We start from the raw sequence: 24550 nt of genomic DNA on the forward strand, positions 1-24550 counted from the left end.
AGGGAGCGCTTACACAGTCAAAAGTGGAGTTTTAAAAAAATTGAAGTGAAATAAAATAAAACTCATCTAAGATCCTAATTAATTAATTCTTTGGTGGATTGATTATTTAAGAGGTTAACGGAAGTGAATGTTTAAGGTAAGTGACTTTTCATTGTCATTATTGATTGTTACATGTTGTTGACGTTAAACCTGTTTAGTCCCAGTTTATCTTTGATGGAGCAAATATATAATTAAATGAGTTCTTGCTGTAGCCGCTCCAGTGCGATCACTCTTTTGAAAATTTGTGTGTGATTTGACGGAGATTTAGTCGATAGCTGTGGCAGAAGGAATGACCATGTAATGCCTAAATCTTATCAAGTGTTAGTGGCGGCAAAATGAATGATAGCAGTATTATTATTATTATTATTATTATTATTATTATTATTATTATTAGTAGTAGTAGTAGTAGTAGTAGTAGTATCAGCTACATAATTAGTAACACTAATTGTATGGACAGTGATAGTGAAAGTATGGGTTTCGTGTTCGATGAAATAAATAGCAGTAAAATACGGAGGTCGATGTAATCAACAAGCCCCCTCCTCCAAATTTAAGGCCTTGTGCCTCTAGTAGAAATTATTATTATTATTATTATTATTGTTGTTGTTGTTGTTGCTGTTATTATTATTGTTATTATTATTATTATTATTATTATTATTATTATTATTATTATTAGTAGTAGTAGTAGTAGTAGTAGTGGTAGTAGTAGTAGTAGTAATTGTAGTTGTAGTACCTTGCAGTAATTGTGTGGGCATTAGTTGCAGCAGTAACAGTAGTAATATTAGCGTGTGTGTGTTTGGGGTGTTACAATAATAATTCCTTCTATTATAGGCACAAGGCGTGAAGTTTGTGGCGCGTGGGGGGGGGCAGTCGATTAGATCGACCTCAGTACACAGCTGGTACTTAACTTATCGACCCCGAAAGGATGAAATGTAAAATTGACCTCGGCAGAATTTGAACTCAGAACGGTTATATGATTATATGGTTAATGTTTGAATAATAGTACCGGCAATAGCAACGTAAAGGTATGAAAAGAATATGTTGCTATTACAATAGCTGGTAGTATAATGGTAGCAGTTTTAATGGTGGTACTATTAGTAGTAATAATGATGGTGGTGTAGGAGAGGTTAGTGGAATGTTTGTAGTAGTAGTAGTAGTAGTAGTAGTAGTAGTAGTAGTAGTAGTAGTAGTAGTAGTAGTAGTAGTAGTAGCAACAGTAGTAGAAGAAGCAGCAGCAGTGGTAGTATGTTTAGTAGTAGAGTTAGTAATGTTTATTGCCCGTACGGTAACAGTTGATGCTGTGTTATTGTTTAACCCCAGTCTGAACCTGAAACGGGACAGATATATGATCAAAGATGTCCTCGCCACGACTGTCCCCCCATCTTTCGCTTTAGACATAGTGTTTATACGGCTACAGTATCCAATATGTTTACTTTTAAGACAGTAGCGTATAATTTTTCAGGAAGATTTGGTTGCTATTTCTAGCAGGTCCGGATGACTGCAAATAGGCTTTTCTCGGTGGATAGTATTGTCGTCAAGCAGCAGATTAACCCTGATAAAGCAGACGGGTATATGAGAGCAAATAGCATTTCAGCCACAAAAATTCTGTCCTTCTTTCAAGTTGCATCTATTCCTAACTTGGTGTATCTAGGTGCAGCCCACCACACCACCACCTTTCCAAGAAAGTAACGTGTAATTTATGGGAGGTTTCGTAGTAGGTCGATCGACCGCATAGAAGTCTCCTGTAGCAGGTACTGGTATAGACAGTAGTTGTGACGGTGTTATTAGTGGGAGAGTTGTTGTAGTGTTGTTGCTAGTTGTAGCTGTTGGTCTCATTGCTGTGGTGATGCTGGTGTTGGTGGAGATGTGGTGCTTAAAGCGCCGGTGTTTGTTGTAAATTTACCAGTGGTGGTGGTGGTGGTGGTAACGTTGATGATTGCTGTGCAGGTGGTAATTGTTGTTGAGGTGGTGGTATTAGTGGTTGAAATTGCAAGAGCTAGCTGTACTTGTGGTGGTCGTGGTAGTGTTAATGTTTAAGGGTCAACTGGTAGTGTTAATTGCAGTTGTGGCGATATTGGTGTTTGCAGTGCAGGTAGTAGTATTTGTGGTAGCAGTGACACTGGTGGTGGTAGTGATGGTGATAATGGCGGTAGTATTGGTTGTTGAGGTGCAGGTGGTGACTGTAGTTGTGGTAGTAGTGTTGGTGGTCAGGTGTGACCGATAGTTGTGGTAGTGGCATTGATTTTTGTGGGGATTCAGGTAACTGTTGCATTTGTGGTGGTTGTATTAATGGTCGTCGTGAAGGTTAAGGTAATAGTGTGGGCTATATTCAACCCCTAAGTCAGTCCTGATGGAGCAAACCTTTCGTCAAAGATGTTAGAACTGGGACCATCCCACCATTTTTCATTCATGGCACATCCACAACAGCATCGGCCAATGCATACTGTTGTTTATTTTAACAGATAAATAGGGTGTAATATGAGGAAAATTTGGTTGCTATATCTAGCGCAGCTACTTTACCGTTCACTTATCATGCTGGTTCAGGTAGTATTTGGTGGCTGGTTTGTTGGTTGAAGATGTAGTTGATATTGTTATGCTGGCGTTAGAGGCTGCGATGCTGGTGTTACAGATCTGTTGTGTTGATGCTTCCATTGAGTTTTCAGTGTTATTTGTTGTTGAACTTGTGGTGCTGGTAGCATTGATAGTTCAGGGGGATCTTGTTGCGGTTTATGCTGTTGTCATTAATGGTGCTTTTAATTGTAGTTGTAACCATAATAATGTCGGTTTTGCTGGTTATTGATTGATTTTTAGGCTATTGTTCCTGTTCATGTTGTAGCGATAGTGATGCAGGTGGGGGCGCGTGTGGTGCGGATTGGGGTACGAGTGGTGGTAGTAGTGGCGGTGGTGGCAGTATCGGTGGTGGAAATTTCAAATTTAATGTCCAATTTACTGTTGTTAGTAGCTGTAGGTGGCGCTGCGTGTTTGGTGCATTTAAACTTAAATCAGATCTGGTCTGTGGTCACTGACCTATGATCAGAAGCATTCCAACCATGGCCATTCCATTTTTAACTTCAGATATACCGTATCTAAGGTTCTAATTTCAAATGTGTCCGTCCTTCCCTTCCTTCCTTCCTTCCTTCCTGAAGACGTCCAGTTGTGATTTACTACATACTTGATTATCTCTTATAGGCATAGAAACCAGATAGTTCATTCGTCGGATAGTTATTGTTAGAATCGGTGCTAATCTCTATATATAAAACTGTAGTTGTGTGAGTGTCTGTCCCCTTCGATTTAGATTCCTAACTACTCCCACATTTTGCGGTGCAGTTTAACCAAATTCGGGTATCTTATAGTCGTGATTCATATCGAGCCCGTCTGGCTATTAGCGCGCGTCTACGATGAGTCTACGATTTTAAAAATAATTTAACATAATTTTTTATTCCATTTTAATGCATATTTTTTCGTGTGTCGATGGCGGCGGAGTTGGCGTCCACGCTCACACCTGCACCTGTTTGCTTCTCCCCCTTCTTCCCTCCATCGTGAAGCTGTGGGGAAGGGAGTGTAAGGAAATCAACGTCGTAAAGCATTGTCAAGGAGACCAGCGTTCTTTTAGAACAACGACCTCATGGCTTGAAGACACCAAAATTACCATCATCTTTCATTCCCTTTTTAATGCATTTATTTTGCTATTTTTTTGCTATAACTCACTAAAAATGCTTATATAGTTATTTCCCTTACAAACCCGAGCAACGCCGGGCGATACTACTAGTATTCTGTAAGACTCGTTAGAACATTCGACCAAACGCATTGCAGTATTTAGTGAAGGTCCTTTACGGTCTGAGTTTAATTCTTGCGAAAGTTAAATTTTCTGCCGTTCAACGTTCTGAGATCGATAAAATAAAGTACCAGTTAAGTACTGGGTCGATTTAATCAACTATTAATCACCATCCCAACTTCAAAACTTATGTCCTTGTACTTAAGTTAGGTATGACTATTTAACGGTGTAGACATTGGTGGATTGGCAGAATCAGTAGTCGAGAGTCAAGTAGAGAGCTGTGTAGATAGTTAAGCAGAGTTAGGTGGTATTTAATTGCATCTCGTTGCATTTTAGGGTTTCATTCAACTTTATCTTTTATTTATCTTTCAGTAGTTGATAAAATAAGTATGCTTTAAAACATTGAGCTTCATGTAATCGACTCTATGCATGGCAATGTGTCTATGCTAGAAATCGATATTTTGCGATGTTGCTGTTTGAAATAAATAAATGAGTCCTCGTCGTTTTCGATAACAGGCGTTCAAGTTGTTTAATCAAATTATGTAGCTATTCATGTATCCTACAGAAATCTGTACTCTTACTTTAATTCCCAAGCACAATCAGTGTCTCATAACATGTGACAAAGTTCACTCTTTTAATTACAGTTAAAGTTCACCTGATGGGCTTACACATTTTCCCGCCTACCAAATCTCATTCCCAAGGCTTGGGTCAACTCGATGTTTTGGTAAAAGATTTCAAAACAGCAGATTTGAACCTGGGACCTCATAATTCAGAAGTAGCCTTCTTAGGTGGTGGTGGTGATAATTATGGTGAAAGTAATATTGGTGGTCTGAAAAATCGAAATGAAAATAATAATAGGAATAAAAAATAAATACAGTCGCTATTGTCATCACCGTAAGCACCCATTACAAACATCACCACAACGACTACCGTCAGTACCACATCATGGTCATGATCATCATGATTATCATCATCATCATTATGAGCAGCAGTAGCAGGAACGACAGCACCACCGCCACTACCATGACCACAACCACCACCACAGCCACAAAAAAAGGAAAAAAAAAACCAAAGCATTACATCGATAATAATAACTCGAAAATTATTTCAATTGAACTGTTTATTGTTAAGGAATACTATAGCTAAAGTCAGCACAATCGGTAGAGCGCCGGACAAGATGCCGTGTGGTATGTAGTTACGTTCTTTAACAATATGAGTTCAATGCATACGGTGTCAGCATTCGCTTATAGTTTTCCCAGGGTGTATAAAATAAATAGCAGTCAAGTACTGGTGACTGACCTCTCGACCGTGACACACGCTAACAAAATCTGTTGTAGAAATCACTACTACTACTACTACTACTACTACTACTACTACTGTAGTTGCTCTTTCTAATACTACTTTATTGAAAATATTATTGAAAATAAGACATAGTTATCCGAGAGAGGGACTTTTACATGGTCATTAGACGTGACAGGAAAAAGCGAATATCTTTTGAATCACACCTCGAAGTCTTAGACAATGTAAAAGAAGAAAAATCGCATTTGATACTGTGAACCTAGATACAATTAAATACAGATTGTGGACACGACCAAACTACTTATCATCATATATCTGCTCCATTAGGTTTGACTTGCGGCTAAACATCAATAACAGTGCCACTCTATTGTGATTATTTAAATGTAGCCTGGCAGAGCGAACGTCAGCTGTCTGGTGCCATGAACACAGTACCATCCTGTAGGCGATGAAAGTTGACAAAGCAAAAACAAGAAAAGCAGATATGTACATATATATATATATATATATATGAAGAAGTACACTAAGATGTAGAGCAGTATGTATTAAAAATGAGGAAGGCCGGTTTATAGGATTATCCTGAGTTTCCCGTCCATAAATCGTTTAGTTTTATGGCGTATCGTCAGACCCCAAAACCTGTTGGCCTAAGATCTCTTGAAAATATGGAGGAGCTTCTACCCCCTCCATATTTTGAAGGGGTCTTAAGCCAACAGGTTTTTTTGGTCTATAGGTACGCCATATAGACAAAACCCTTTATGGACGGGAAACCCAGGGTAATCTTATAAACCGGCCTTCCCACTTTTAATATATATAGTGGTCATCCCTCTTATATGTAATATAATTTTTCTGAATCTTCAGATTTTAATATGCTAGACCACTGCTTTTAAATTGATATTAATCAAATTAATATTCAATTTTCACCCTTATATATATGTATATATCTACGAACAAAACGCCTTCCCCCACGTCCAATGGACGGTGCTGAGTTGTCAAACATTTAAACCAAATTTTCTCAACGACCGCCCCATAGGCCTCCCCTTTGAGAAACACTGATTTAACCTAAAATTGAGACACCTGCAAAAGAAGAAATAAAGAGAGACTTTTTTCTATTCCAAAGAAAAACGATTTTATTCACGCAAATATGTAACCGAAGAGTTTAAAGTACCAGTAATGATAAGGCTGTTGACTGGGAGAACACAAACATGGTTTAAACAGTAAGCTTGGCAGGAAGAAACGTGCCTTTAAGCAATAAAAAATGAAAGGTGCAGTTATGTACAGGTTGATGGAAGAAAAGCACGTTCCCACGGCTTTATCAATCGCATTCTCACCTGGAATCGATTTTTGTAATTTTTTTAAAAACTTATACACGCTCTCATACCGTCAGTATCTATATATCAAATTTGAGCGCAGTCGGATGAAGGATGCCCAAGATCCTAGAAGACACACAGACAGACAGACAGACAGAACGAATTTTATATAATATATATATATATATGATGGACTCTCTCGTCGTTACACGACGTATGAAGGTTCGCCAATTTCTTACCGAACAAACACATAGATGTTTTGTTTATAGTGATCAAATGTTTCTGTACACATAACCTCACTCCCTCCATCAAATTGACATTACCTGTACAGGTGCAACAGGTGCCACATGTCAGATGACGAAATGATCGTAGAGCAACGTGTAATGAAGTACTTTGCTCAAGAACACAACGCAACGCCCGGTCTGGGAATCGAACCCACGACCTCACAATCGTGAGTGCAACACCTTAACCACTGAGCCATGTGCCTTCACACACACACACATACACACACACACACACACACACATATATATATATATATATGAAGAAGTACACTAAGATGTAGAGCAGTATGTATTAAAAATGAGGAAGGCCGGTTTATAGGATTATCCTGAGTTTCCCGTCCATAAATCGTTTAGTTTTATGGCGTATCGTCAGACCCCAAAACCTGTTGGCCTAAGATCTCTTGAAAATATGGAGGAGCTTCTACCCCATCCATATTTTGAAGGGGTCTTAAGCCAACAGGTTTTTTTGGTCTATAGGTACGCCATATAGACAAAACCCTTTATGGACGGGAAACCCAGGGTAATCTTATAAACCGGCCTTCCCACTTTTAATATATATAGTGGTCATCCCTCTTATATGTAATATAATTTTTCTGAATCTTCAGATTTTAATATGCTAGACCACTGCTTTTAAATTGATATTAATCAAATTAATATTCAATTTTCACCCTTATATATATGTATATATCTACGAACAAAACGCCTTCCCCCACGTCCAATGGACGGTGCTGAGTTGTCAAACATTTAAACCAAATTTTCTCAACGACCGCCCCATAGGCCTCCCCTTTGAGAAACACTGATTTAACCTAAAATTGAGACACCTGCAAAAGAAGAAATAAAGAGAGACTTTTTTCTATTCCAAAGAAAAACGATTTTATTCACGCAAATATGTAACCGAAGAGTTTAAAGTACCAGTAATGATAAGGCTGTTGACTGGGAGAACACAAACATGGTTTAAACAGTAAGCTTGGCAGGAAAGAAACGTGCCTTTAAGCAATAAAAAATGAAAGGTGCAGTTATGTACAGGTTGATGGAAGAAAAGCACGTTCCCACGGCTTTATCAATCGCATTCTCACCTGGAATCGATTTTTGTAATTTTTTTAAAAACTTATACACGCTCTCATACCGTCAGTATCTATATATCAAATTTGAGCGCAGTCGGATGAAGGATGCCCAAGATCCTAGAAGACACACAGACAGACAGACAGACAGAACGAATTTTATATAATATATATATATATATGATGGACTCTCTCGTCGTTACACGACGTATGAAGGTTCGCCAATTTCTTACCGAACAAACACATAGATGTTTTGTTTATAGTGATCAAATGTTTCTGTACACATAACCTCACTCCCTCCATCAAATTGACATTACCTGTACAGGTGCAACAGGTGCCACATGTCAGATGACGAAATGATCGTAGAGCAACGTGTAATGAAGTACTTTGCTCAAGAACACAACGCAACGCCCGGTCTGGGAATCGAACCCACGACCTCACAATCGTGAGTGCAACACCTTAACCACTGAGCCATGTGCCTTCACACACACACACATACACACACACACACACACACATATATATATATATATATAATCATTTACTTACGTCAGTCATTAACCTGCGGTCATGTTGAGGCACTGCCTTTAGGAAATTTAGTGAAACGAATCGACCCACTTGTTTATAATGGTCTCTTTTACTAAAACACTAGGATACACTGGGATGTAAACACTCCAACACCGGTCGTCAATCGGTGGTGGAGGGCAAACACAAACACAAAGACATATACACATACAATTGAATTTTGATTTAATAGTAATTACGTAGATTACGATACTTAAGTTAAACCTTCGAATAGATGAAACGTGAATTCATATATTTCAGATTGAAATCTGCATTTTACTTTACAACCTTGCTTTGACTTTAGACTTCTTGTGTATTTATATTGTTTTGTATTCCCTGAACTCTCACGCATACATACATACATACATACATACATACATACATACATACATACATACATACATACATACATACATACATACATACATGCATACATACATACAGACTAAAATACCCTGTTGTGGATGTTGAAATTCCAATGAAGGAACCTTGAATCTAGGTTGGAAACCGGCTCTTTCTTTATTGGCAAGAGATCTTGAAATAAAACTAAACAATAACATACATACATACTTACACACGCATATACATGCATACATACATACATACATACATACATACATACATACATGTGTTTGCACTCGAATGTCTATCAAGCTTTCAAGAAACAAATTTATCTGTCAACCACCGCCATAATTATAATAATTTAAAACTTGGAAAAACTTTTGCGTTACTGATTATAGATTTCATCAATTAATATTCTATTGTTTCTAATGTTACAACTTTTGTATACTCATTCCCAAGGATGTTCTGGGAAAGCGTAAAAGAGAACTGGAAACAAAACCCCAGTAATATCAATGTGAACTGTGACTGTGTATCGTGAAAGCATAAAATATCTAATTTAGTTTAAGTTTTTAAATATTATTTTCCACTCTAGGTACAAGGCCCAAAATTTTGGAGGAGGGGCCAGTCGATTAGATCTACCCCAGTATGCAACTGGCACTTAATTTATCGACCTCGAAAGGATGAAAGGCAAAGTGAATCTCAGCGGCATTTCAACTCAGAACATAAAGACAGACTTTACTGCCCACATGGGGCTACATACAAAGGGGACAAACAAGGACAGACAAACGGATTAAACCGATTATATTGACCCCGGTGCGTAACTGGTACTCAATTTATCGACCCCGAAATGATGAAAGGCAAAGTCAACCTCGGCAGAATTTGAACTCAGAACGTAGCGGCAGACGATATACCGTTTTGCATTTCGCCCGGCGAGCTAACGTTTCTGTCAGCTCACCGCCTTGTAAGTTTTTTAAATATTGACCCAGTACGCTTCAAAAAACATGTATGCTCAGGGTTCATAGCTAAAGTTCAAGTCAATTGCTTGCCGTATGTTGAGTGCAACTGACGTTAACAATAACCATGGGTGGGGGCAGTACATCATTTCATAGGATATATATACGATAAGCATCTTGCTCGAATCGTATAGACTCATTGGTCCAGTTTTCCGGTGACCGTGTGGAATATATTCCCCACCTAGACGGGAAGCCGGTCCGTTGCAAGATTGCTCATTTTTGTGAGCTGAGTGAACCGGAGCAACGTGAAATGAAGTGCTTTGTTCAAGGACATAATAATCATGAGTCCACACAGTGACCACTAAACCACATATCCCCATTATTTCATAGATATGCGTACATATATGTGTGTCCATGTGTATAAACTGTATAAGTATTTCCAAATATACATACACACACACACACACACACACATATATATATATATACATATATATATATACACATATATATATACACATATATGCATACGTACGTATATATATATATGTATATATCTTTGTGTGCGTGCGTGCGTGCATGTTTGTATATGCATATATGTATGTATGTATGTATATATAAATAAATTTCTGGTAGAATTACTAAGAACACCATTCCACGTACGTTAAAAAATGTTTTTATACAAAATAATGCTATCTGTGTGTCCTCTATCACAACTGGAGGGCCTTGAGCACCTCGAATCAAGGAAGTAAGATCTTCCACGATCCCTTGGTCTTCAAGAAAATATCCCTTGAAACTTTATTGCTATGAGAAAGAAAGTGTTCATTGGATAAATATGTATGCCTAAAAACAGGAAGGTTATTTCTAGAACGCCCTTGATTTTATAGGTCGTCTTTTCGATTAGAGCTAAACCGGAACTTTGTAGCAACTATGGAAATAGAAAGATATAGACGCTCGCGCGAACACACACACTCAGTTATACAGACACACTCAGATATTATTTCAAAGCGTATAATTTGATTTATTATGTTCCTGTATCACATTTATATAATTTAAATTTTAAATTAGCTATTTTTATAAGTTGATTTATTTATTGATCAGTTTCATAAACTATTCGACGATACATTTTAACAAATTACAATATACAAATGCATACGCTTACATTCAAGTGCACCTACTTACCCGTATATTATATATATATATATGAGTGTGTGTGTGTACCTAAATATATTTGTATATTTAGGTTTGCATATATGTATATATATATATATATATATATATATATATATATATATATATATATATATATATATATATATATATATATATATATATATACACATACACATACACATGCATACGTATACGCGCGCACACACATTCATTCTGTGTAAAATTCTTTCTTTTTAAAATCTTTTTTTATATCCCGTCTTTGTAAATTGTTCGGTCAACTTTTACTATCTGAGGTCGCTAACGATCCGCATTAGTTGATGCTCTGTTTTTAAGTCATCGTTCGCTTATTCCATATGAGATCGCTAGAGGGTTAAAGCTAATTTGATACTGCTGTTGTACTGGCTTGCAGTCTCCATTGTATCTATTTCATAGATTTTATTGTTCTTTTTATCTGAAAATACTCAAGTTGCATCAGATATATTGTGTGTGTTCGAGTGGCCTATTATATATGTTTTTCTGAAACAATTTTTCTTGATATTTCTCGTTCTTCATTAATTAATATTTCTTGCTCATCCGTTGATGTGGAAATTGTAGGATCTTCAGTGCTATATCTGATAGCCATTGAAGCACCTGAAGAATAAACAACAAATAGCTAAAAAAGTAGGGTGTAACACATGGTATGGATTAGAGAAACAGCGTTAGAAATAAATGTTGTACGCAAGCAGAAGAAGACTTCAAAATTAGCCAATGAGAATGCTTAAAAATTTCAACATTTTCAGGTAAAAAATATGACAACAATAACAATATTCCCGAAAGTTATAGAAAGGATGACGAAGCTGCTCAATGTAAACACTGAACAACTAAAAAATATGTACAACAAAGAGTAACTGTAGTCAGAATCACAGAAGCGTGGAACTCGAATCGTGGAGTAAATAATACACGTTATGTATTGATAATTGTCTCTCTCTCTCTCTCTCTCTCTCTCTCTCTCTATATATATATATATATATATATATATATATAAAGAGAGAGAAAGAGAGAGAGAGAAAAATAAATAGATTGATAGATAGATAGATAGATAGATAGATAGATCGATAGATAGATAGACAGACAAATATAGATATAGATATATATACAGGAGACCAAAAGTGTACGCACGCCGCAATATGTATATAAAAACACAAAAGGAACAAGAACGTAACAGGCGACAAGAAAACATTCGGACAGTTAGACGATACAAAAAAGGACAGGAAAAAACGGGGACGGGTCATTCGGAGCTTTAAATCTTCAGTCGAGTACAAGTTTGTCTTTGCAGTTTCGGCCGGTTACTCTCGAGAGTAATCAGCCGAAACTGCAAAGACGATCTGGTATCGACTGAAGATTGGAAGCTCCGAATGACCCATTCCTGTTTTTTCCTGTCCTTTTATGTACCGTCTAACTGTCCTAATGTTTTATTGTCGCCTGTTAGACTCTTGTTCCACATTTGGTTTTGTATATATATATATATATATATATATATATATATATATATATATATATATATATATATCTTATTGCAGTATAGAATATGGATTGGATTCATAGAATGGAGTGGCTATCAGAGAAAGTTCCTCTAAGGGACTCGGTTACCAGATCACATGGTAATCCTGTACAGAGAAATGTAATGTAGAGTGTCCAAGCAGGTGAAATTCAGAAGAGCTTTTCAATGAAAACATTTCACTCACACGCACTCAATAATAATAATAACAACAACAACAACATCAACAACATTAATAATAATTAAAAAGTACCCTGGTGGCTTTTGATCTTAATTGATTGGAAGTGTTATCATATATATGTTTCACCTTGGTATAGAAGCTGGGCTACAGCAAATATTCTGCTCAATACCATATATGTGCTCGTCAGTTGCTTGACCATAACCAGTTGAGTATGTTCTTTAGTAATCTCTGATCACGAGCAGAAGTAAGTGGGGAGCATCATAGCCACGTGTTGAGAGAAATTCTTCAGGGTTTGAATAATTCACCTCGGGCAACATCTGTGTTTCGTTCAGCAACTTTAAACAACCATTAATCAGGGTCATTTTGAGCGGGTTAGGCTACACAACCAGAAGCAATTTCCAACAGGGGCCCACCTGCAAAGTTATGCGTTGTTTATCTTCATATGAGATCACCATGTCGCACATATCTAGTTGTGATGTTTGTGCCTGGTTTACACTTAGACGCGTAGTCATGATGGGTATATTGGGCACTGTATGTTTGTACCCCAGTATCGCTTTGATGGCATGCGCTGCTCTTAATAATAATAATAATAATAATAATAATAATAATAATAATAATAATAATAATAAGAGGAAGAAGAAGAAGAAGAAGAAGAAGAAGAAGAAGAATGATAATAATAATAATAATAATAATAATAATAATAATAATAATAATAATAATAATAATAATAATAATAATAATAATAATAGTAATAATAATAAGAGTAATAATAAGAGTAACAACATCACACTAGATAAAACCAATGAAATAAAAGAATTAGACCAAAGCCAAACTTACAAATACTTAGGAATCCATGAACTAGATAAGACACAACACACACAAATGAAAGAGAAAATAAAAAAAGAATATTATAGACGAGTTAGATCAATACTAAAAACAGAGCTCAATGCTAAAAACAAGATAATAGGTATCAACACTTTAGCTGTCCCAGTTATAAGTTACAGCTACAATATCCTTAACTGGACACGAAATGAACTGTCCAAAATAGATAGGAAAACAAGAAAAATACTGACAGGATCTAGGATGCATCACCCAAAATCTGACATAGAAAGACTATATATACAACGTATAGAAGGTGGTAGAGGCCTTATACAGCTGGAAAACTACTATAAAATAACCACCATAGGACTGCAAAAATACCTACATCAGAAGGAAGGAAAACTGATCCAGATAGCAGCAAAACACGAGCAAAACAAAAAACTGTTCTCAGTATTTAAGGAAGCTGACAAATACAAACAAGAAATCATACCACCTAATAAACACAAAGAAGAAGAAGATGATGAAGAAACAACAAAAGCTATAAAACAAATGAAATCCAAACTAAAAATAGAACAGCAACGAGCCATGATAAAACGATGGCAAGAAAAGCCCCTTCATGGTAAATACTGCACTAAACTAAACGCAAAAGAAATAGACAAAGAAAAATCCCAGCAATGGTTGAGAAGCTCAGGACTCAAAGCAGAAACAGAGGGATTTTTAATTGCAGCACAAGACCAAAGCCTCCCCACCAGAAATTACCAAAAACATGTAATGAAAAGAAATATTACAAGTAACTGCAGAATATGTGGAGATGGACAAGAAACAATAAATCATATTATCTCTAGCTGCCCAGTCCTGGTTAAGAAGGAATATATTCACAGACATGACAGAGTTGGAACCTACATACATTGGAAGCTATGCCAACATTATGGAATAACAACAGAAAAAAGATGGTATAGGCACACACCAGAAAAGGTCACAGAAAATGAGAAAGCAACCATACTCTGGGATATGCCGATACACACAGATAGAGAAATTAAGGCCAACAGACCAGATATAGTTGTCAGAGATCATGAAGAAAAAAATGCTTTCTAATTGATGTATTAATACCGGCAGATGACAACGTGTCTCTAAAAGAAATAGAGAAACTCTCAAAATACAAAGACCTGGAAATAGAGGTAACTAGAATGTGGGACCTGAAAACAGAAACAATTCCTATCATAGTAGGTGCATTAGGCATGATAAAAAAATATTCAGACAAATACATAACAAAAACACCAGGACTTACAAACACATATAACATACAGAAAATTGCACTACTAGGCACTGCACACATCCTACGCAGAACACTTTCCATACAATAACCATCAGAGCATCACAACAAATCACAGCACATACCCAAGGCACACAGAGCTGCGCTCGGTAGTGAAGTGAAAGCACGCTATAAAAATAAAACTACTGAATAATAATAATAATAATAATAATAATAATAATAATAATAATAATAATAATAATAATAATAATAATAATAATAATAATAATAATAAATGCCCTGATGCAGTACCAGGCAGTGGCTCTCATGGCTTCTGATCTTAACTGATTGGAAGTGTTATCATGTACATTGTTTTGTCTTGGTATAAAAGATGGGCTACAGCAAATATTCTGCTCAATACCACAGATTTGCTTGTCAGTTGTTTGACCTTAACCAGTTGAGCATGTCCCCTAGTGGCTGACGATATGTGCATCTCTGATCACGAGCAGAAGTAGTGGGGGAGTATCATAGCCATGTGTTGAGAGGGATTCTTTGGGGTTTGAATAATTCACCTCTGGAAACATGGGTGGTTCTTTCAACATCCTTAAACAACCCTTATTCAGGGACCTTGAGCGGGATGGGCTTCTCAACCTGAAGAAAATTCTAACTGGGCCCCACCTGCAAGGTCATGTGCTGTTTATCTTGATATGAGATCACCATGTCTCGCACGTATGGTTGTGATGCATGTGCCTGATGTACTCTTATCAGACGGGTAGACATGATGGGTATATTGGGCTTCGTATATTTTACCCCAGTGTCACTTTGATGACATGAACTGCTCTCTCACTCAATAATAATAATAATAGTAATAATAATAATAATAATAATAATAATAATATAATAATAATAATAATAATAATAATAATGATAATAACAATAATAATAATAATAATAATAAAAACACCAGGACTTACAAACACATATAACATACAGAAAATTGCACTACTAGGCACTGCACACATCCTACGCAGAACACTTTCCATACAATAACCATCAGAGCATCACAACAAATCACAGCACATACTCAAGGCATACAGAGCTCCGCTCGGTAGTGAAGTGAAAGCACGCTATAAAAATAAAACTACTGAATAATAATAATAATAATAATAATAATAATAATAATAATAATAATAATAATAATAATAATAATAATAATAATAATAATAATAATAAGAAGAAGAAGAAGAAGAAGAAGAAGAAGAAGAAGAAGAAGAAGAAGAATATGGGGACAGTATCAGAAGGCATCAAGAGGAATATAAAAGGAATTGGAATAGAGTGCCCAATAGAACTGTTACCAAGGTTTTGTCTCCTTGGCACGCCCAGAATAATCAGGAAAGATTATTATTAGGCGGGTCTTAAGCGCTTGAAATTACAGGTAATAACCCTCTACCCACATAAATTCTATCAGGAATTAGAACGAGCATGAGCCATATCAATAATAATAGTAGTTTCAAATTTTGATACAAGGTCAGCAATTTCAAGGGAGGGGATAAGTCGATTACATCGACTCCATTGCTCAACTGGTACATTGTTTTATCAACCCCGAAAGGATGATAGGCAATTCTGACCTTGGTGGAATTTGAACTCAGAGCGTAATGATCGACGAAATGCAGCTAAGCATTTTGCCAGACGTCCTAATACATACATACACACGCACACACTTAGATACACACACACATATACAAGAAACTTACATTTTCCTAAGATTTGCTAGGCGCAGGAGTGGTTTTGTGGTAAGTAGCTTGCTTACCAACCACATGGTTCCGGGTTCAGTCCCACTGCGTGGCACCTTGGGCAAGTGTCTTCTACTATAGCCTCGGGCCGACCAAAGCCTTATAAGTGGATTTGGTTGACGGAAACTGAAAGAAGCTTGTCGTATATATGTATATGTATATTTTTTTCTCTGTGTTTGTCCCCCCAACATCGCTTGACATCCGATGCTGGTGTGTTTACGTCCACATAACTTAGTGGTTCGGCAAAAGAGACCGATAGAATCAGTACTAGGCTTACAAATAATAAGTTCTGGGGTCGATTTGCTCGACTAAATGACTGAAACAAGTAAAAGAGTAAAGATAGTATGCTCTTGCATGCACAAAAATATATTCACGCAAAGTCTATTGTTTCATATCATTAGTGCACTTCTCACTTCCCATTCAAGATATCTATTAATTATTTGAGGTTTGCAGAGGTAGAAGTATTTAGCAATATGTTTGTTACTATTTAATCAAAATAGCTATTATTCAATTAGTTACTCAACTACAGTAAAAAAAAGCTATTAGAAACACCTTCTGCACGAATAAGTAAATCGGAAACGGTTTCTACATGGAATACAAAATATAAACAATAATTCAGTTAACATATTGAATGCAGAGATTATCGGAAAACTTAATTGAGAATATTCATGTGTTGGTGGAAAACCAATACAAGTCCGTGTTTAATATTTATAATTTTTCCAGTAATAAAGAGAAAAATGTTATGGCATGTTTTGATTTCATTTTGACCTTATTCACCATACAGGAGTAGAGATAGAAAAATCACTCAGTGTATGTACACGAATGTAGATTGATTGACGTTTGAAAATGAAACTGTTTACAGAATAAATAACTGGCAGATAAGTTAGTGTATACAATATTTAATGCTAGGGAGTATTAAGAATATTATATTTCGGGACGGTCATTTTTAATATTTTTGCCAAATAAACACAGGCATATATATATTCGGTCTTCACTTCTGCTTTTTAGTGTCCTCTCGCTGAAATCTTTCGTTACACATCCTGCGATCTCTTCAGCAACTCTCCATTCCACGTGTCTCCTCCTGTTCTGTTTAGCCCACCATGTCTTTCAATGATGTGTATCCTTATTCGCGCATGTGTTTGCGACTGTATCTGTGTGTGTTTGCGCGCACGCGTGTCTATGTGTTTTATATGTATGTTTTGTGTGTATATGGATTTGCTTATTAAGAACCTAATTAGAAATTACTATACAGTAAGTATAAAGTAAAATCAGTGTCTAATTATTCTCCCATTTAACACCAACTTACATATGTTTTCACTTGACAATGGTTTGTCGGAATTAATCGTTTCTAATTAGTATAAGAATGATACCATGTTTACGTTACTCAAGAATAATATTATAATAAAATTGAAGATATGGATATCTTTCCTAGATTCCTATGCTACGTACTCTTTATCCTATCTTGAATTAAATATGTTAATATTTACTCAACTGTGTAGCTGTGAGTTAGCACGTCATATTTCGTAAGGTGTATAGTTGTTTTATATTTTAAGCAAAAGTTATTCAAACAGTACACACGCACAAAAACACACAAACACATATATATAAGTATGTATGTATGTATGTATGTATGTATGTATGTATGTATGTATGTATGTATGTATGTATGTATGTATGTATGTATGTATGTATGTATGTATGTCTATTTCCAATCAAACCAAAGATTAAAATCTTAATTCTTATGGAGAATTAAGAACCAGAACTGGATTGACACTTTTATATATTACAGTATATAATCATTAGAGTTTCTAGACGAAAGCAAAAAAAAAAGTATTCAATACCTGATGTAGAGTTTAACACTTTCTGTGTTGTATACACAGGGACGCACATACACACATATACTCACACATGCGTATTAATTGTTTTTGGTTACCATAATTTCATTTGAAATATGTTGCCATATGTTGCAAGTTTTTACCGGTTGTTCAGTGTCTCCCATTAAATTTAGGGACTCGGCTTAATCTTGTTAATTAATTCTAGCCATAATTATCTATCTATTTATCTATCTCTCTGTCTATCTATCTATCTATCTATCTATCTATCTATCTATCTATCTATCTATCTATCTATCTATCTATCTATCTATCTATATCTATCTATCTATCTATCTATTTATCTATCTATCTACCAATCTTTCTGTCTGTCTGTCTGCCTATCTCTCTGTCTGTCTAGTTGTCTGTCGTCGTTCTATCAATCGAACTAGCTACCTACCAGTCTGTGTGTCAGTTTGTATGTATGTATGTATGTATGTACGTACGTATGTATGTATGTATGTATGTATGTATGTATGTATGTATGTATGTTGTATGTATGTATGTATGTAGTATGTATGTATGTATGTATGTATGTATGTATGTATGTATGTATGTATGTATGTCTATTTCCAATCAAACCAAAGATTAAAATCTTAATTCTTATGGAGAATTAAGAACCAGAACTGGATTGACACTTTTATATATTACAGTATATAATCATTAGAGTTTCTAGACGAAAGCAAAAAAAAAAGTATTCAATACCTGATGTAGAGTTTAACACTTTCTGTGTTGTATACACAGGGACGCACATACACACATATACTCACACATGCGTATTAATTGTTTTTGGTTACCATAATTTCATTTGAAATATGTTGCCATATGTTGCAAGTTTTTACCGGTTGTTCAGTGTCTCCCATTAAATTTAGGGACTCGGCTTAATCTTGTTAATTAATTCTAGCCATAATTATCTATCTATTTATCTATCTCTCTGTCTATCTATCTATCTATCTATCTATCTATCTATCTATCTATCTATCTATCTATCTATCTATCTATCTATCTATCTATCTATCTATCTATCTATCTATCTATCTATTTATCTATCTATCTACCAATCTTTCTGTCTGTCTGTCTGCCTATCTCTCTGTCTGTCTAGTTGTCTGTCGTCGTTCTATCAATCGAACTAGCTACCTACCAGTCTGTGTGTCAGTTTGTATGTATGTATGTATGTATGTACGTACGTATGTATGTATGTATGTATGTATGTATGTATGTATGTATGTATGTATGTATGTATGTATGTATGTATGTATGTGTGTGTGTGAATGTGTGTATGTATGTGTGTGTGTGTATGTATGTAATATATGTATTATGCTGATTGCTTCTGGTGATAATGTATCCAGGAAAATACTTCGAGGTAAGACCTGAGTATTCACCTTCTGGTCCTTCCAGCCGATGCTGTTTCTTCGAAAAGAAAACTGTTCTATATGCAATTCTCTGCACATTTCACTCACTATAATTGATTCTTGATGCGATGGGAAATGGTGGAACATAAAGCGTCATCCATTCGGAAGGATGTAAATTGAAAACCTGCTGGTAGGTGGCTTGGAATATTTGTCTCTTCTTTCCCCAATGATACGATTAAGGTATTAGGCATTACCTCTCATGATTGAGTAACCTTTTTCAAGGGTAATACTTTTCCTCTCTTAATAAGAACGGACTTAGATTAGGTCGTACAAACATTATTAGCTTAATTCTGGAATTGCAAACTTGTGGTTGGTGTTTCTCCATTTTTACAACATTCTAAGAAGTTTTAGCATTTAACCACGATTTGAGTTCCACTATACATGTAGTATTAAGTTGGTTTAATAATGTTTATTCAATTCGCTGCAGAAACACGACATCTGGGTCCGTTTTCACTATGTGGAATTTTGGGAAAGTGTCTTATCGAGTCTTCAATGAAATTGGGTTGACAGAAACTCTGCAGGGTCTCATCGGGCCATTTGTAATTGTAACATATCAATTCAGTTTCATAATACACTGCCGCGCTAATACTGACAGAGGATTACGTTGAACTCACCTTAACATACAATACACAGTTGACAGGCCATCTTTATGGTCGGTAAATATAAGATGGTTCCACCGAGATGAAGTGAAGAAAGCTGCTATCAAGAGAAACAGGATTTCGTATGACTGCCATGTGTTTTTAGGAGTTCCAGAGTAATGACATTTATTTTCATCGACTTAAATCTGTCCGTAAGAAATATGGGAATATTGAACCATTGAAATTATATTTTCTGTAACGTTAAGTTGAACATTTGCTTATGCATCTTGGAGAGTAAGGGCAACTTTAAGGTAATTTGATAGAGGGAGAAATACTATCACAGAATAATTTTAGGTTTCGATCTGCCAAAATTCCTTAAAACTGATACACTGAATAACATTATCTTAGATACACAAACTTTGAAATTGTGAATGGAATAATCATTGTTCGAATGTTTTTTTATTTTTTTTTTATTAAATATCTATTCGATCTAGACTGAAAAAGAAATAATCAAAAACAATGACGTGGATTTGCATCTCATTCATATATTATGATTTGACTCACAAATAAGGGACACTCCCAACGACAGGAAAGCTATCCTTATTACTTAGTTTTAAATGTGTATCATGATAAGCATATCGACAAAAAGTTTACAAAGTTCACTAGCAACAGCTGTAGTCGACATGAATAAGCAAATGACACAACATTTCAGACGAGTTCAATGCGATAGATATTTACACTGCATTGAAACATCAGGCTTGATTTCGTCCTTAAATAAGTAATTGGATAAGAGGAACAACCCGATATCTGAAACTTCGTACAGGATTTTCTATCCAATATTAAATATAGTATCGAGGATGTTTGTTTTTAGATTTCCTTGATTTGATGTTCTAATAACTATAATAATGTCAATAAAAATATTATAGCCGAGAAAATTTTAAAAGGAAAAAAACACTTATGGTGAGAATTAAGAACTTCATAATAATAATAATAATAATAATAATAATAATAATAATAATAATAATAATAATAATAATAATAATAATAATAATAAAAATAATAATAATAATAATAATAATAATAATAAGAAGAAGAAGAAGAAGAAGAAGAAAAAGAAAGCAATAATAATATTACTAATATTGAGAAAAGATGAAAATGATGACGATGATGAAGATGATGATGATGATGATGATGCAACTGCTGCTGATGGTGATGATGGCAAAACCCCCAGGAAAAATATAATAAGCAGAATATATGAAAAACTTGAAGAAAATGTGGATATTGGGAATAAGCAATTAAACCAAATACAGACTTTGAGATACTGTGAAATTAATGAATCAGACTGACATTATGTGCACATAAAGGCAAATGTTAGGAACGATTATTATAGACGCTTTATAATAATACTTAAAACAGAGCTAAATGTAAGAAATCGGGGTAATAGGCATTAATACTTTAGCTATCACAGAAATATGTTATAATTATATTCTCAAATGGGCGCTAAATAAATTAACTGGGTTAGACATGAAAAATCAAGCAAAATAACGACTGTATTTAGAATATGGCAGACCAAATCTGACACGCAAAGATTATATTTACCGGGAATACCGCAAAAAATATTATAAAATGTATTTACCAAGAATGCGTAAAATATATAAAATATTCACGCTTGAATCATAAAAATATTGGTAAGAAAAATGAAAAAGTAATAGACATAACAGCAAAATGAAAATAACAAAAACAAAAAAAGACACTGTCTTTTACCTTCTAAAAACTAAAAACATACAAAACAAAGGTTGAAATAATAGATATGTCCGAAGAGAAATGAAGTGGGATACAAATTGTAAAAGGAAAAAAAGAAGAAAAAAGAAAAATAGAATAGAAAAATAGCTAAGTTGATGTTTTGAATTATGAAGCTAAAATGAGAGCTACAAACGTTCCTTATTGACCAATCATAAAGTAAATGAAGCGCAGAGGGCATAAGTTTGACTGAATAACAGATCAAATCCTTTCTACAAGAAACTACCAATAATACATAAGCTTTTCTACGGTAGACACAAGACCTGAAATTTGGGGTCAAGGGACTAGTCGATTACATCGACCGCAGTATTCAACAGCTGCTCATTTCATCAACCCCCAAAGAATGAAAGGCAAAACCGACCTCGTCGGATTTTGAGCTCAGAACATAAAGACGGACGAAATACCGCTGAGCCTTTTGTCCAGCGTGTTGACGATTGTAGCATTTCATCGCCTTCACCAATGGTATATAATACAGTAACATAGATAGGATGAATCTCGATCAGAATTTCCGAACATGAATGTGCAGTTTTGCGATCAACTGAACAACCAGGCTCATTATATTAGCGTGTAAATTGTTAACTATTCTAGAGACACATGTACTTATAGTATAATTATCAAATTGAATTACATGGCACGTGTGACATGGACTTCTATAGTTTCTGTGGAACCAATTTTATTAACATCGAATGACGTCTTTTATCGCGTCTTAAGGTGAGTTCAATGTAATAATGATAACTTCAGCAAGTATCATTTTCTGTGGCTTCAGGTTGACCCATTCGATGTTAATTAAATTGGTTCCACAGAAACTATAGAAGTCCATGTCACAGTTCCGCTTCATTAAGCGGATACGAAACCTAGATTTCAAAGCAAACCTTTTTAACTAATTGGCCATACTGCACCTGAAGTAGTGTGCACAGCACCTAGGTTTCCCAGGTGGTCACTCATCTAAGTACAAATCTGGTTCGACGTTGGTAAACTTCTGTAACCGAATGACAACCAGAATGTTCAACTGATATGGATGTAAGCGAAGCAGAGTAGATTAAGGACCAGCATAATATGGGGAAATTCAGAAGAAACAATTGATCACCATGTCTCTGCATACCCAAGAAAGAATTCGCCTATTGGTGCGATCGAGTTGGAACATAAACTTCATAAACATAAATTGTGACAAGAAAAAGACGGCAGAAAGATAAACTACAAAAGATCTTGGGAATGTTAATGTAATCTTACTATAAGATATATCAATACACATAGACAAAGAAGATCAAGTCTTATGAACAGAATGGTGTCAAGAGCAATCCTGAAAGTATGTGTTACTTGGCTGAAGTATGAATCCACTCAGCTATGGATACATTACTCAATAATAAAAATTTAGAAATAAAGATAGCTAGAAAAAAATGAAGATTGGAAAGAAAACCATCTACAGTAATCAAGTGTTGGGAAATGTGGAAAAGATTTGCACACAAATACATTAACCAAACTCTAGGGCATAAACATATGCAAATCACTATTAAACATTCCATAGAAATTATATAGATTACTTTAATAGAATAGAATATAGAAACCCAATAAAAAAATATAAAGGGAAACACTCCACATTCAATTAGTATACAGATATACACGAAAGAAAATGCTGCATATTCCTTTAGTATACAGCGTATCCTTTTTGTTCGAGTACACATCCACTCACTTCTGCATACTCTACATGCCCGATATTTTCAAATAAACGTGCTTACTAATTCCTGCTGCGTTTCGTGAAATTTGGTAAGGTTACTACTAATGTAGCCATTCGTATTTGGTGCCTCAAACAGTACATGAAATTCATTTGCGTTTCCGATCCGGAAACCACTCCCAGTAGATTAACACACCAAATATCTTTGGAAATACAGCAAAATAGTACACCAGTAGATCCGTCGAAAAATGTGTGCATCGTCATCGTCCCGTAAAACATTCTCAACATATTGCCGCTCATAACCACCATTAATGCCTTATAGAATGCAAGGCTGCAATGGTTGATACGGGATGTAAGCGTCTAGCACAATTTCAGTCGTTATGTCAAATGTCTATTTTCAGCGTACGCTTCATACAGAACTGCAGCTCAGTCAAACTGACAAGTTAGGGAAATACGTGACTTAAACGTGACAACCAGACCTGCTCATCGTCGCAACTACTACATGCATGGGATCTATGGAAAGGCTATTAGAGACCGGAATCCTAACCACTTGGAATCAACCACTTTCAAAGACTCGTAAGTGATGATGCTCCTGTCTGACAAGATGTTCTTTGCAGTAAAGCACAATGTCAGTCGGTACTACTTCAGCAAATCACATGAGATATTCGCTACATCTGCTCAACATTTCACAGATAGATTCCTTTCAGCTGTTTCTGTGACATTTGCTACACCACTAGTAATGATTAATATGATTTTCCTCTCCTGCGAGTACTAATCATATATCGCATATTTTAACGGGACACCCAAAATCCAAAGACAGACGCCAACCAGCAAGTTCTGAGTC

The 24550-nt window shown here is 35.5% G+C and overlaps 1 protein-coding gene across 3 annotated transcripts in view; it reads left to right on the top strand.

The window, feature by feature from the left end:
- LOC115209340 (small conductance calcium-activated potassium channel protein) overlaps positions 1 to 24550 on the top strand; it is a 114070-nt gene that overhangs the window by 538 nt on the left and 88982 nt on the right. For all 3 annotated transcript variants that reach the window (XM_036501157.1, XM_029777703.2, XM_029777704.2), the window contains exon 1: positions 1 to 136. This exon is cut by the window's left edge and continues 538 nt beyond it. The gene's annotated coding sequence lies outside the window, so the exon portion shown is untranslated. The remainder of the gene's footprint in view (positions 137 to 24550) is intronic.

The sequence above is a fragment of the Octopus sinensis genome, linkage group LG3, assembly GCF_006345805.1.
Source record: "Octopus sinensis linkage group LG3, ASM634580v1, whole genome shotgun sequence".
In the NCBI taxonomy this organism is placed as follows: Eukaryota; Metazoa; Mollusca; class Cephalopoda; order Octopoda; family Octopodidae; genus Octopus; species Octopus sinensis.